Source organism: Emys orbicularis, chromosome 24 (genome assembly GCF_028017835.1).
Source record: "Emys orbicularis isolate rEmyOrb1 chromosome 24, rEmyOrb1.hap1, whole genome shotgun sequence".
Taxonomy (NCBI): domain Eukaryota; kingdom Metazoa; phylum Chordata; order Testudines; family Emydidae; genus Emys; species Emys orbicularis.
In genome coordinates, this window is record NC_088706.1 from 6,556,366 (window position 1) to 6,572,022 (window position 15,657).

Below are 15,657 nucleotides of genomic sequence, written 5' to 3' on the forward strand. Positions count from 1 at the left end.
TTACAACATATGAAAGGAAACACTTCTTCACACAGCCTGTGGTACACACTGCCCAGAGGGGCCAGCGAGTCCAGTGCTGGGGCCAGAGAGTCCAGTGCTTGCGTTTCCCAAGGATTGGGGACTGTTAAGAGCAATATTATTGACAGCGAAACACATTAGTATCAGTAACCAGACCTCAAGCTTCAGGGCATCAGCTGGTCAGGAAGGAATTTTCCCTCCCACGTGCAGCCTTGCACAATTTGCTAGGGGCCTCGTGGGTCATTTCAAAGCATTAACCATTGCGGGAGGCAGGACACTAGATTTAAATAAGCCACTGGGTTGATCTGGTTTGACGAGTCCTCTGGTCCTTTAAGACAGACACTGCATGCACCTTTCCTGTTATCAGTAAATCACAGTCACATAGCAGCCATGGGATGACAGCTTGGGCCTATTCAATTTTAAAACTTCTAAATACTAAAAAAATATAACCCAGGCCGCACCACTGCAACCCCCACCCCCAGAAGCAATGACAGGCAAGCCAGCAAAGAATTCCCTCCTGACCCTTAAGGGTGGTCAGCTCCTTCCCAGCATATATCGGTCACAGGGGCTGCTAAATTACTGAATTCCACAGAAGCTTAAAGCTCTTAATATTACTCGGCGCCTGCTGCTCAGATGGAATCCTATTCGCTGCTCTTTACCAATCGTATTTCATTGAACTGCTCTGAAATATATTCCCTCTTCGCCTAAACCTGCGGGCCCGACTTCTGGGCTGCCCGGCGACCGCTCGAAAATGTGTAATAGCTGAGCTAAGCACCAGTTCCTCCTCTCCTCTCAGCCCTCGACGGAGACAAAATCACTGGCGAGATGTTTCTGAGTAATTAAAGTGGCATAAACCTTGAGGACCCAGATTAAGGCACTATGTGATTCAAGCACCACGTAGGACAGAAGAAAAAGAGGAGGAAGAGAATCCTGGGTTTTGGATTGGACAGTTAGAGGAAAAGATGCAAAATTCCGATCAGGATCCAGGATTGGAGGGTTTCAGAGCAAAGGGGCCATATTTCTTTGAGACCATCCCCCACATGGTCAGATGTTAAGGGCCTTTTGGTCCCTTGCCCAGTCATGCCTGGATTGCTGCCCCCACCAGTTGGACTGGGCCCTGCCAGGAACAATTTGTATAGTGGGGGTGCCGAGAGCCATTGAACCAAACTGTAAACCTTGTATATGATGGAAACCACTTCAAGCCAGGGGCAGAGTTCTCTCTAACTTTTCCCACCCATGTGTGACACATCACCTCCATATTGGTGTACATGGTGGGGCCGAGGGGTTCAGAGCGTGGGAGGGGGCTCAGGGATGGGGCAGAAGGTTGGTGTGCGGGGGTGTATGTGTGTGTGAAAGCTCCAGCTGAGGGTGCGGGCTCTGGGGTGGGGCTGGGGATGAGGGGCTCAGGGCTGGGGCGGGGAGGTGAGGGCTCTGGCTGGGGGTGCAGGCTCTGGGGTGGGGTCAGGGATGAGGGGTTTGGGGTGCAGGCTGCCCCAGTGCTACACTGGGGAGAGAAAACTCCCCCCAGCTCTCTCCCCCTGCCGCAGCAACTGGGCTGGGGAGAGGGGCACGTCTCCCCCAGTCGCGACAGGGCTAAGTTGGGGCCGGGAGAGAGGCAGCACCCCCAGCACGCCTAGCTCCAGCACCTCTGGGCCCTGCATTCGGTCTGTGGCACGGTGAAAAGACGCAGGCTGAGGAAGTGACTGACCCATTGCACCGGATTTGGTAACTCCATTGATAACGAGGCAGGTCCCTGCAGAATTGTGTAGTGCAGGGGCCAGCCCCGGGATGGGAAACCTTTTCAAAGGAGACACACACTCTGCAGCCAGCCGCAGCAGATTGATCACAGAGCTCACACGTGCTTGGCGCCTCTCCTGCGGATGGGCTTTGCTCACTCCCACCATTATTAGGGGGGTCCCCCCACTTCCAGCAATTCAATCCAGCCCCGGCATTATCACAAAGCTCGGAGCCTACTTTGCAGAAAGCAGATTTACTTGGCCTCATTCACGTCACATGCTCTCCAATTTTCTCCTAATGCACACGTCTCTTCTCCCGCCTTGCGTGTACCACACGGACAGCTCCAGCAACCTCTGGGATCAGAGCAGCTGCAGGAAAAGATCCCAGCAGCCTGACAGGGACCTCTGCATGGCTACTCCAAGCCTCTGGGACATCCACTGCCATGACTATCCTAGCATGGCATAGTCCCCTAGCAGCCATAGATCCATCACATGCAGGACACATACCACTCTCGGTCTTCCCAGGCAACTCCCATTGACCATAGGGGGCACGGGCCTGTGAAATATACAACATCTACAGACACCGGAAGGGTTCAAACCCCACGGAGGTGGGAAAAGTGGGGGAGGGGGACTCGGGGAAGTCCAAATTTGGGCTGCATACTACCGCTTTCTTATCCAGCACTTTACAAAGGAGAGCTGTACCATTATCCCCGTTTACATATGGGGAAACTGAGGCACAGAGTGGTGACTTGCCAAAGGTCACCCACCAGACCAATAGCAAAGCTGGGACTAGAATCCAGATCGCCTGAGTCCAAATCCAATGCTCTGTCTACTAGGCAATACTTCCACCCGCTAGGTTTCAGAAGATAGCTGGTTCCTGGACTGCTCTGCAGTGGGCACACTGGATTGTCTATTAATCCATTGATAAGAATCATGCCCAGACAGTGAGGTCTACTTGACTATGGAAGAGTCTCCCAAGGGAAAGGGTGGAGCCCCATCGCTCGAGACATTTAAAACCAGTCTGGGCAAAGCCCTAGAAAATATATCATACGAAAGATCCTTGCACTGGTCCCACTTACTCCTAATTGTGGGGCTTCTAGGACCCTAGGACAGCGCTGGGACTTAGGTTTCCTGTCAGCACGAGTAGAGGCCGCACGGATTTCTGAGACGGGAAGCAGGGTTTGCCGCGCCCAGCGGCATGCCTGGAGGACGGATGCTTGTGCGTTCCCGCATCGGAACAGTGGCCGCCAAGCAATATTGCCCCAGCCCAGCATAATGACGGGTGCAAGTACTGGGGTGATGATCTTGGAAACCCACCTGGCAAGAAGCAGCCACATGGCATTGAAACTGGGACAGACTCAAACAAGATGGGTGAAAATCCTTTCTGTGTAGCTGGACATTAATACCACGCTCATCATCACCAGGGCATCTAAGCACCCAGCTATACTCCTTTGGGTGGGGCCAAGCGTCCCATTCACACTGGATGCCCTGAGACCCATGCTATCAACACCCTCCTGAACGGGACCCATCACCCAGCGACCCTGGCAATTGGCCTGCTGAGACCTGGAGACTCATTATTTTATTCCAAAGAATAAAGGAAACAAACAACCTGCTCCCGCAAGACAGTGGAAGCAGCTCCGTCAGCTCCAGCTCCCCCGCTCCTAAGGGAGCCGGGGCTGGCTTATATCTGGATTGATGTTCCACCAAAGTGTAAGGGAGTCGGACTTGGAGGATAGATCATCATTTCAGCTCTGTTGCAGACAGACCTCAGCAGCGGGGTACTACAGTGCTAAAAATAGCAGTGTAGACCGGGGAGACGCTGGCTGGGCTGTAGAGAGCTGTGTAGGACACACACACACACACACGCTTCACGTGTCACTCGCCTGAGCCGTGCCCCACCATCGATGCTGCCATTTATACCGGTGCCAGGGGGGAAAGCAGGGGATACTCCACATGCCGCTGTATGGAGTGTAGACGTACCTTCAGTAGGCACTAGGGGAGTTGACGGGGGTGAGAAGAATTAGCTTGTCTTTGGCAAGTGCTTTCAGCATGGAAAGTAATAATTAGTGCTTTTCAGGTTGCCAGACAGGAGCCAAGGTGCAGCAGTATGATTCCCTTTGGCACATGGGGAAACTGAGGCACGGTGTTTAATGGACTTTTCTGAGGTCGTAGAAGGAGCCAGGGGCAGCACCGTGATTAGAAACCAGTTCTGTGCTTAAACTAATAGACCAAACCCTCAGCATCAACCTCTGTCCAGCCACAGACCAGGTCAGGCTCCATCCAACCAATTCCCTGAGCTCTCCACTGATTTGTAATCTACAAGAAGCCTAGGAGATCGGTAATTTCACATGACCCAAGCGCTGGGGCGTTGCTGAGCTCTGCCATCCAATGAGTCCGTGAGGAGAGCCAACAGAACCACACGAGCAGTCACACTCCCATCACGGGGAGGGTCAGGAAAACGCAGCCCAGAGGCCCTGCAAACCAGCCACTCACTTACCGTTCTGCAGCTCCGAGTCCGTACCAACATCTGGGTCCGTCGGGGCACGTGGGGGCTGGGAAGCTTTACATGGCAAACGTTTCTGCGCAGCAGGTCGGCGATCGTCTGGAGAAAGCGAGAGACAAAAAAATAATAGTCACGCACTCCAGCCTCCAAAGGGAGGGGTTTTGAACTGGCTTCTTGGATTACCATCAGGCACTGATGTCACTGCATACGCCAATGGAAAGGTAATTTCCCCTTGAAGTGCAATACGGTTCTGGATCTGACCCAGGCCCTCTCAGATCTGCCATTTATAGGTACTAATAACAATCCTGTTTCCACAGTATTTTTTACCCTGAAGGATCCATTGGAAACGGAAGGATCATTGGACCCTGCACTGAAAGATTGCCACCGCTGGGTGGGATGCACCAGCTGCTTAGCAGCGCTGCTACAGTGCCCAAGAATTAAGAGTGGGAAGCTGTAGGAGGGTGGTCACCCCGCTCCTGCCCGGAGGGGTTAAAACAGCCCGGGGAGAGGGCTGCTCCGGGAAGAGAAAAACCTAGGCTGATTGGGGAAGCAGCCTCAGCTGGGGCCACGCCCCAACCAGGCCACGGCTGGCCCTATAAAAGGCTGTGGGCCAGGAGCTCGGTCAGAGTCTCTCTCTGGCAGTAGGGAGAGACGGGCCTGGCTGCTTGGGAGCACAGCAAAGTACCTAGAGTGGAGCAGGGCTGGGGGAAAGGCTAGAGGAGCTGGGGAGCTCCGGCCTGGAAAACCCCCAGGCTGCAGGCCTTGCTAAAGGCTGGAAAAGGGACTGGGGTTGCAGAGGGGCAGCCCAAGGGTAGGGAGAGGCAGCAGGTCCAAACCCCTGATGATGAGTGGCAGTCTGCCCCAGGGAGCGAGGGCTAGGTGATGACTGGCAGAGGCCATAGACTGAGGTGAGGTGACGTGGGGATAGAAGGTGGGGGTTCCCCAGGGAGGGGAGACCCAGATCTGTGGAGGGGTACTGCCAGGGGGCAGCACCCTGGCCTGAAAGGGGCACCGGGGTCCAGGAGAGACTCGAGCCCAGCGGCAAGTGGGACACCGGCCTGCAGAGGGCGCTCCGGAGCTGGAAACGCTAATTCCCTGGACGACCAGCAGGAGGCGCCGCACCGGTGAGTCCCGCCCCGTGACAGAAGCGAAGATGACGTCCACTGAGGCTGTGAGGTAGAAGTGTAGGGAGGCAGGAGGCACTTGCCCACATTGGGGTTTTGGCCTGTGTGCCGGGGCTAGAACCACTGATTCAGCCATGATGTTGAATGACATTTAGCCAGGACCTCATATTTTATATCGCATCTGAAGGATGGCGCTGCTTAGCAGCAGGGCCGACCCTAGACCAAATGGTGCCAGATGTGTGGAGCACCTTCAGTGTCCACCCCCCCCCCCCCCCATTTGTTAAACTTGAATACCTGCCCTTGCAGTAGTAGGATTTTATGTTTGTATTTTGCATCATTTAGAATAAAAAATAAAGAATAATCAAATAATAATGTAGCACCTTTTAAAAGTATTGATATGATTTAACCATATCCTGCCAGCCATCCTTTTTGAAGAGCAGAAAGGAATGGCCTAATATGCCATTGGTAGAAATGCATCAGCCAGAATTTCTTTGTGTCTGGACTAATTTCAAGGCAGTAACAGACTTTTGAGGGTCACCAATTTGTTGTAGGTTTAGCATTTTAAAATAAGCAAAAGAATGCCAGGATTGTTTTCTTTTGCATTGCAACTTGATGTTCCCGTTCAAAATGTTCTGCGTAAATTAATTCTGTTATGTGTGTGAATAAAAAGTGTGTGTGTTAAAAGAGAAATGTAGAGGCCATCGCTGAACCAGATGGTCTGGGGAGGAACCGGAGGCTGCAACACGCCCCTATTGAAATGGCAAAGCAAAGCAGATTGACGACTCTAAAAATAAGACAGGCACCTATCAATGAGGACAAAATAGCTGTAATCAAAACCAGCATAAAAACTCCCTAAAACACTCAATAAAAAAAAAGAAAAAAGATTTATAAAAAACCAAGCACTCGTCAAACAACATATTGATTACAGCATGACGGTGCAAAACTCATTGGTACCAATGAGGGAAAAATCACTATATAAAGAGGGTGCCTTGCCATGAAACTTTGGGTTCCTCCTGCCAAGACTTCCCTGGAGCATCATGTCGCGACCGACGGAACCCAGCTCCCCCCTACCCGTGATCAACCTAGCTGGCCACTAGATTGATCCGGACTCTGGACTAGTAACTATAACATTGACTGGTGGGATTGTGTGTGTGTATGTGTATGCATATGCTAACGATTGTATTTTCAATAAACGGGGTATATTGCCTTTTCCCCTAAAAAAGATCCCATGTGCTTCTTTTAAGCATAACACCCTGGTGCCCTGAGCCCAGTACCTGCCCCAAGTCCGGCACTCCAGGCAGTCGCCTGGGTCACCTGCCCTCAAATCCGGCCCTGCTTATCAGCACCAAGCCAGTTCAACACAGGCTCGGAAGGAAAAGCACTTCCTACCCAATCAAGCCTCCCATTTCCTGCAACTTCTATCCACGTTCTGATCGAGCCTAAATTTGCTGAGATTGCAAGCTCAGACTAGTTCCCTTGGATCGCAGTGGCCCTGGCTGGCCGTAGAAGTGATGAATCTACGTTCCATACTGCCACTCCAGAGCTGCGGGCTAGGAAGTCTCTTCACGCAACATGCATTGGTACGGCTTTACTAGAGTATCTATTAATTCACTGGATTCATTTCAAACTCACTTTGTGCCTAAAAAAAAAAGGTCTTATTCACTGTAAAAATCTCCCTTCTTTGGATGGGGAGCCAGCTAGTATCAATTTATGTATTATAAATGATCCCAAACCTAGGCTGAGCTTTCACAGAGCTGTTTTATTCAGGCTGTGAATGAAAAAACGTGACCTTGCTTTGGGGTGTATGGCCAGGGAGCCACACACCCCTCCCATCTCCAAGCCCTCTCTCCCACCAATCCCTCCTCTCAGATCTGCAGCACGTTGCCATGAGGAGCATCAAAGGAGGACAGAAATGTACAAGGTGGATAAAAAGATCTCCCGTGGGATTGATAACACCCTGATAACAGAAGCCGTAACAGCAGTTTAATAAAGCCGAGCCTCCTCTTTGGCAGATCTAGATCCAACAGGGGATTCGTAGCTGAATGAGAGAGAAGCTGAAACCGAGATCTGAAGATACAGTCTATAACCAGCTGTATGTGTTTTCTTTTTCTACAAGTGAATTTAGTACTGGGGAAAGGTGCCGGACTGGCAGCCCTGCTGAGAGAAGGCCTGGTTCATCCTGAGGACACTGACAGGTCACGTTGGTGGTGATCTTGGGGGGTTTTCACCTTCCTTTGCAGCACAGAGTGAAGGTCGCTTGCTGGGATCATCTGGACACATCTCACTTCATCAATTCCTGGCCACTGGTGCACCGTGCTCCCTCCTATTCTTTGCCTGTGGTACACGGTAGTTTAGTCTCCTGAGGGCTGTAATCCTTTGGTCTAATTCTGGTTGTTGGGCTAGTGGGCGGGTAGCTGGGTGGGATTGGTGGCCTGGGATACACAGGAGGTCAGACGAGATGATCTGCTGGTGCCTTCGGGCCTTAAACTCTACGGCAACGTGGGCATATGACAGTGCATGGCAGGCAGGACACACTTCCCATCCCTGTCTCCTCACCTGTGTGCCTCAACTCTGCCAGCTGCAATGCGGGTTTGCAACAACCCAGAGATCCACTGGGTTTCCTAGTCACGCTCCTGACTGCGGCTGGGAAGGTGTCTGCCAGGCCACTACAGACCTTGCCTTCCTCTGCCCAGCAGAACATAAGAGCGGCCATACTGGGTCAGACCAAAGATCCATCTAGCCCAGTGTCCTGTCTTTCGACAGTGACCAATGCCCCAGAGGGAATGAACAGAACAGGGAATCATCAAGTGATCCATCCCCTGTCGCCCATTCCCAGCTTCTGGCAAACATAGGGTGACCAGATGAGAGGAAGAAAATATTGGGACTCCGGAGGGGGGATCCGCCGGGGGAGCAAAAAAAAAAAAAAAGCCGAGTGCCGAAATATCGGGACAAATTGTGTCCCGACCAGAGATCGGTCGGGACGCGGGACAAACACCTAAAAATCGGGACGGTCCTGATTTTATCGGGACATCTGGTCACCCTAGGCAAACAGAGGCTAGGGACACCATCCCTGCCCATCCTGCCTAATAGCCATTGATGGCCTGTACTTTGGCTGAAGGATTGGGCCCATTTTATTATAATATGAATGAGGGCCATGGAGCTAACAAGCCCTGACTTCTGCAATTACCTGGGACTCCTGCCTGGCTGGGGAGACCTGCTAGGCAATCAGATCCCGCCTTCAGCACAGGGTATTCTAAAGCAGCCTATTCCCACAGCCTGCCTGCGTCTCACAGATCAGCTACCCACCTGAAAACTGTCTCTCTCATGCCTCACTCAACTGCTTTCTCCTGGAACAATGAGCCGGAGGTGGCAAGCTTTCCCCACCCCGTAATCAGCGCTGCGGCAGGCTGCATTATACTCCCAGAATCGTGACTTCTGCCTTCTCCCCTCTGTGGGCTGCATTTCCCAGCGCACCCCGGGACAACTTGCTCCCCAGTTTCCCATTGGCTGGCTTTTTCAAAACGACAGCCTCTGGTGACTGGGGAGAAGGGAGGAAAATATCAGGGAAGGGGAGGCAGGGAGGGAGGAAGGGAAAATAATCAAAGAGCTTTTTGTCAAAGGCAAAGGGACGTGAGCTGAAGTGTGTCAGCTTCCACCCAAGCTGGTAAATGCCAGGCCCATCCCTATTCTTGCCTGGTCTGGTCAGCGCTACCAAGAGCTGCAAAAACGGAGTTAACGTTCATTCTTTGCTAAGCACCGATGCGCCCACCACTGTACGAGATACCAATAAAGACAAGCCGTGCCCTAGTTCTGACACCATGGACTCCAAGAGCCCCCACGGGGACGTGTTCTGCTCCTGCGGTGATGGGAGCGATATAAACACACTGACAGATGGACAGAGCATGTCCATGGTCTCTACCACTCCCATGGGCACTGGCTCGACCACCACAATATTGCCCTCGACTTGGTTTTAATTCAGGATGATGGTGATGCATGAGAGATCAAATTCTCCGCTGGAGTTCGCGTCGCTGACGTCAATGGGACGTGCTTAAAGTTAAGTGCTTTGCTGAACCGGGACCCCCCTCCTCCACCACACATGCTGCTGTGCAAAGTTTCTGCGTGGCAAACTCACCCAGAGAATAGCTGGGGAAAAAAGAAGCATCATTTAAAATTCCCCACGCTGGGCAGCATTGGCAAGTCAATCTTTCTGGTGCGGCTCACTTGCCAAGCTCATCTTTCCTAAGAGGGGGGAGCAGCACTGGGAATTGGGCATTGGACCCCCACCACCATGGGCCTCTCTCCACTCTCGGTGCCCCAGATTGCCTATGGCAGGGATTAGGAGGCCTAGATTAGAATCTTCATCCATGCTCAAGGCAGGGTTATTTTAAAAACCCATGGAAATTCTCAGACAAAAAACTTTGTTAACCTCAAATTCTAGATGTTAAGTGACATTAAAAATACAAGCCAAGAATGTTCTAATTAAGGATGCCTAAATATTAAAAAAATAGAATAATAGAATATCAGGGTTGGAAGAAACCTCAGGAGGTCATCTAGTCCAATCCCCTGCTCAAAGCAGGGCCAACCCCAACTAAATCATCCTAGCCAGGGCTTTGTCAAGCCAGGCCTTAAAAATCTCTAAGGTGGAATCTCCATCCACCTCCCTAGGTAAAATGTGTGGAGATTATTAGATAAAGTCACTCAGAAAAGATCCCAGTCCCTTAAAGTTCATACATTCTCTTAAAAAAAAATTGACGTAGAAAAATGGTCCACTGGACATTCCCCAACCAACCTCAACTTTGACCCTGTTGTCTTCATGCTCTGTTTTTGTGCAATACAGTAGATGAATGATTTGTCTAACAACTACGATATGATGCCAAATGACAGGATTTTTATAAGGAGAATGAATCAATCAGAAATAGTTCGCAATTTGAGGAACTATACATTTTACAGCATAGGTGTGAGACTATACGTTTCAGTTACATACCATTGATAGATACAAAACAACGTGGCTTCTGTATTGTCTAAATAATGGGATACTAATGGGATAATTGAGATGTACACCTCACAGCCTATTGTTTAGGTATTTCACGGCACAGCAGTTATAGTTACATATGATGGTGTTCTATCTGCTGAGAGTGTTCTGAGGCTTTTCAACCTAAAAAGTAAGTAAAACTGGAAATGGGAAGTACAGTTTTTTGATAGCTCAGGTCAGAGTTAAGGCTGCTTTTGGAATGTCTAATGCAAATGTTAATGTGCCGCATTAGCAAACTAAACACCTGAGTATTTTACCCTTCTCGCCCCAAAAATCACATCTGAACAAAACCCATGGAATGCTCAATACATAGTCAATTCCTGCTGCTTGCTACCCCTCTTCCTGCATTTGTGTGTTTTCTACCTAGATTGCAAGTTCTCTGGGGCAGTGACCTCGCCTTCAGACCCTTCTGCACAGAGCCTAGCACACCGTTAGCAGTAGGATAATGCCACAATTACATTTTTACAAGAACATCTGAATTTAAGTGCATTAGACGCTCCATATCCATTACTTTGACTGATCATTTCCATACATTTGAATGATTAGGGTCTCAACTGTAATGTTCTTGGTAGGTATTTTAGGTAACATGTCTCCTAGCAACCTTAAACTTCAAGTTGACTAAGTTTGTTGTCTAGAAACCTATTATAAATTTCAGCTGCCTTTGAAATGGGACCCAGAAGCACTTTAATTCATGGATTGAAAGGGTCACCTGTGGTTTCACATATTGATCCTTCAGCTCTGTTGCTGAACTGTTATTTATTAGCTAGCTTCCAGTCTTAGAATCATAGAATATTAGGGTTGGAAGAGACCTCAGGAGGTCATCTAGTCCAATCCCCGGCTCAAAGCAGAACCAACACCAACTAAATCATCCCAGCCAGGGCTTTATCTAGCCGGGCCTTAAAAACCTCTAAGGACAGAGATTCCACCACCTCCCTAGGGAACCCATTCCAGTGCTTCACCACCCTCCTAGTGAAATAGTGTTTCCTAATATCCAACCTAGACCTCCCCCACTGCAACTTGAGACCACTGCTCCTTGTTCTGTCATCTGCCACCACTGAGAACAGCCGAGCTCCACCCTCTTTGGAATCCCCCTTCAGGTAGTTGAAGGCTGCTATCAAATCCCCCCCTCACTCTTCTCTTCTGCAGACTAAATAAGCCCAGTTCCCTCAGCCTCTCCTCGTAAGTCACGTGCCCCAGCCCCCTAATAATTTTCGTTGCCCTTTGCTGGACTCTGTCTAATTTGTCCACATCCCTTCTGTAGTGGGGGGACCAAAACTGGACGCAATACTCCAAGTGTGGCCTCACCAGTGCCGAATAGAGGGGAATAATCACTCCCCTCGATCTGCTGGCAATGCTCCTACTAATGCAGCCCAATATGCTGTTGGCCTTCTTGGCAACAAGGGCACACTGCTGCCTCATATCCAGCTTCATATCTTAGGCCAGGTCTACATTACAAATGTACATTGGTAGAACTACATCGCTCAGGGTGTGAAAAATCCACACCCCCTGAGCAATGCTGTTATATCAACCTAGTCCCCGGTGCAGACGGCGCTGTGTTGATGGGAGGGCTTCTCCTGTTGATAGTTACTGCCTCTCCCGGAGGTGGATTAGCGTCTTCACTGACATGCGACAGTGACTCTGGTGCATCAGTAGACCTGCCCGTAGGTACTTGAGAGAGGTAGGGTGATTTCCTGCAATATCCTTGCTAAACCCGATTGTATTAAGCTGATGTAATATTGTGGGTCAGGATTGTATATACCTCTCTGGGGAGAGATGTGATGTGAGGTCTGCGTGTTCAAAGGACTATACTGAAAACATGCCAGACAGGAACGAACTTCGGGGATAAGAAGTGTGAAGCGCATTTCTTGGGAAATACCCAGGGGGCAGTGAATGTAATTTCCCCCATCTCTGGTTATTCAGCAACCCAGCCTTTGGAAACTATGCCCTGAGGAGTGGGTCACTGTTTGCTGATGAACTGTTCCTGGAGACAAGATCAAAGGCCCAAGCTGTATAAAGAAACAGCTGAACTGCTCAGCCTGCATTCTGGTTCTGAATCTGAGACAGTTTGAAGTTGTAACCACAAGGAAACCCAGTTGTTAGTCCTTCAAAACCCACATCTACCAGAGCCCAAGGTTGGAGTCGCGGTGACCTCTGGGAAGCTTTTTAGCACGTGTGTATGTTCTTTGATTATTTTTAATGGGTGTTCTCTGTAATGCTTTCACCTTAAGAATACATGTACTTACTTAGGGAGAGCTGGTGGTATCTTGTAACTGCGGGTAGTTCATAACCTCTGGGAAGAAAGCAAAGCGCAGATGCTAGCCTGTTGAGACCCCATGGCTGGCTGGGAATATTACAGCGCAGGCAGGGAACTGTGCAGCCTGGAAAAACCTTGGTCAGGAGGGGGAGAGACGTGGTTCTCTGCCCAAGAGAGGTGACAGCTGAGGAGCCTAGAGTGGGTGCCCTTGGTGTACCATGCGTGGGGAACACAGGGGCAGTTGCCCCGAACTCTTACCCTTGTATCTCCCCCTTACAGTAATATCAGAGATCCGTGCAATCTTTAATGCACTCCAGCGAGGCAAGGCAGGGATTTTATCCCCACTGTACAGATGGGGAACCGAGGTCCGGAAGGACTAAGGGTAGGACTTTTAGCCCAGCGGTTTCAGCTGCTCTGTGGAGAAAGACTTAAATCCCTCCCTCCCTCCCTCTCTTTTTCTGCGGTCCGGTGGTTAGGGAGGAGGTGGGAGACCCCGGGGCCAGTCCCCTCGCTCCAAATCACTCTTCCATTATTTATTCACAGTGCAACAGCAGAGATGCAGGAAGCCCCTCCTCACAATATCCCCTAGCCCCGTGGTCAGAGCACTTTCCCGACAGGTGAGAGACACCCCCTCTTTCAATCCTCTCCCCTCTGGCAGAGAGGGGGAAATTGAACCTTGGTCTCCCACATCCCAGGTGAGTGCTCTAACCCCTGGGCTAAAAGTTAGAGGGGTGGGAGCAGCAGCAGCACCTTCCCCATCTTCCTCCCTCCGCTATATGTGGCCCCTAATGCGCTCCTTCAAAACACCAGCTTTGGTGCGGGACCCCCAGGAGCAAGGTCCTGTTGATGGGTCACTGACAGAGGCAGCTGGCTGTGAGAGAGGGGCAGGCCTTAGTCCACACCGCTCCTGTCAGCATCCCCTTGGCTAGCTCCCCACCCAGCTGGCTGGCTTTGTAGATCGCATTCTGAGGTGTCTCTCTCCCCCATCCATTGTAGAGGGAGCCTAACTCAGGCTTTGTCCCGTTTCTGGGATTTCCGGGGCGCCATAACGCTCAGCATTGCCTGAGTCCCCTTGCGGATCCCACCCTAAGTGACCTGCGCATGGCCACACACAACGTCTGGGGTGGAGCAAGGAATTGAACCTGGCTTGACTGAGTCCTAGGCTCATGCCCCAGCTTCTGCACCGTGCTCCTTCCTACCAAGAGCCATCGCCAGCCAGTCACAAACAACCATCCCTCCCCCTCCCCACAGCCGGGAGGGACTATATCCTCTCTCCTTTCCCTGGTGGAGGAAGAACACATATACGAAATGCTGTGCTACGGCCACGTCGTACGTCCTGCTCCCAGGGCAGCCAATGGCAAACTCCCGTCACTTCAGTGAGAGCAGGGCCAGACTCATGGTGACGCCACAGTCGGTAACGTACTGCATCCATTACGGCTGCCCCACAGAAGAACGCAGCTGGTGCTGACGTTAGATGAAACATATATAGAGGTGAACAGGCCTGACATGGTCCACCCAGTAGAGGGCAGTAACAGCTATCTACATAATTTTGTTACAGACCTAACCTCTTCAGTTAAGAGGTAAGAAAGCTCCCACTCCAGTTCTCTGGTCCTCCAGGAATACCTCCAGTGAAAACATGGGAAGATGAAGTTTGATAGTCCGGATACTTCGAAGGTGAAAAGCACGTAGAGATTGTTGTGGGGTGTTGAAAACAAAATTCAGGGCTTCTTTATACATCATAAAGTAGAAGAAGAAAAAAAAGAAAAGGCAGGAACCCCTTTTATTTCCATTTGCAAGTACTTTAAATCAAAAAGAACAGGAGTACTTGTGGCACCTTAGAGACTAACAAATGTATTAGAGCATAAGCTTTCGTGGGCTACAGCCCACTTCTTCGGATGCATATCAGTGTCTCTCAAGCTTTCCAGACGACTGTACCCCTCTCAGGAGTCTGGTTTGTCTTGTGTACCCTAAGTTTCACCTCACTTTAAAATGATTTACTTACAAAATCAGACCTAAAAATACAGAAGTGTCACAGCACAGTAGTGAAACTGTGGTAGGAACTCCCCTTTAAGGCATAGCTGGTCATTGCCAAAGTAGCATGAGGCAATTTCTTCCTGATAATTCAGCTAACAGTGGGATTTATTGGAACGTGGAATCTCCCCTGCGAAGTGGTGGCAGTCCTATTGCTTGGGACTTTTAAAACAAGACTGGGCATGGCCTCGGAGAATCTCCTGATTGGGGATGAAGTGGAAGAAACAGGCGAAACCGAGCGTTGCCAACATTACCCCAAGTCTGGTGTTATTTAGTGTTTTCCTTGAAGTTCCAGCTCCTGGAGTCCTGTGATTGCGTGCGAATCTCTGCTTTCATTAAAAAAAAAAATTCTAATCCTCATGGCTGTGAAGAAATATCTTGAAAATATGAGCCTCATTTATCCTAACAACTCAAAAGCCAGATGGTAAAACACCATCACCAACAACCCTGCCAAAATAAACCAAACCAAAGAGCTAAATTGGTTAGTTAAAAACAAACAAACAACACGAGATTTTTAGAACCAAATCACACGATTGTTTGAATGCATGGAGGTTGATGGTACCGCCTAATTCTGTGTGTGTGTGTGTGTGTGTGTTTGGTGCTACAGGCACAAACGAGAATGGCAAAGCGACAGCTCTGCAGCTAAAATATATTGCATCAAATTTGTGGGCCCCCCCAAGAATTTCAGGATTCTTACTGTACTATACATTTACAGCAGCCGTGGAGAAGAGGTGTGCGCACTTTTAAAGCAAGTTCTACTGCTTGAGTCAAAGGAAAAAAATGTGAGAGAAGTCAGCAGCATAGGGCCTTTGACCCACAGTTGAGCTGTTCTGGTGGCATCCCGCAGAGGGCAATGTTGGCACACCTCCCCTAGCCAGTACGCTATCGTATATAAAGTAAGTCACACACATTTGAAACAAGACTTGTTTAAAGAAGTAATTACTGGCTTGGGCAGGCTT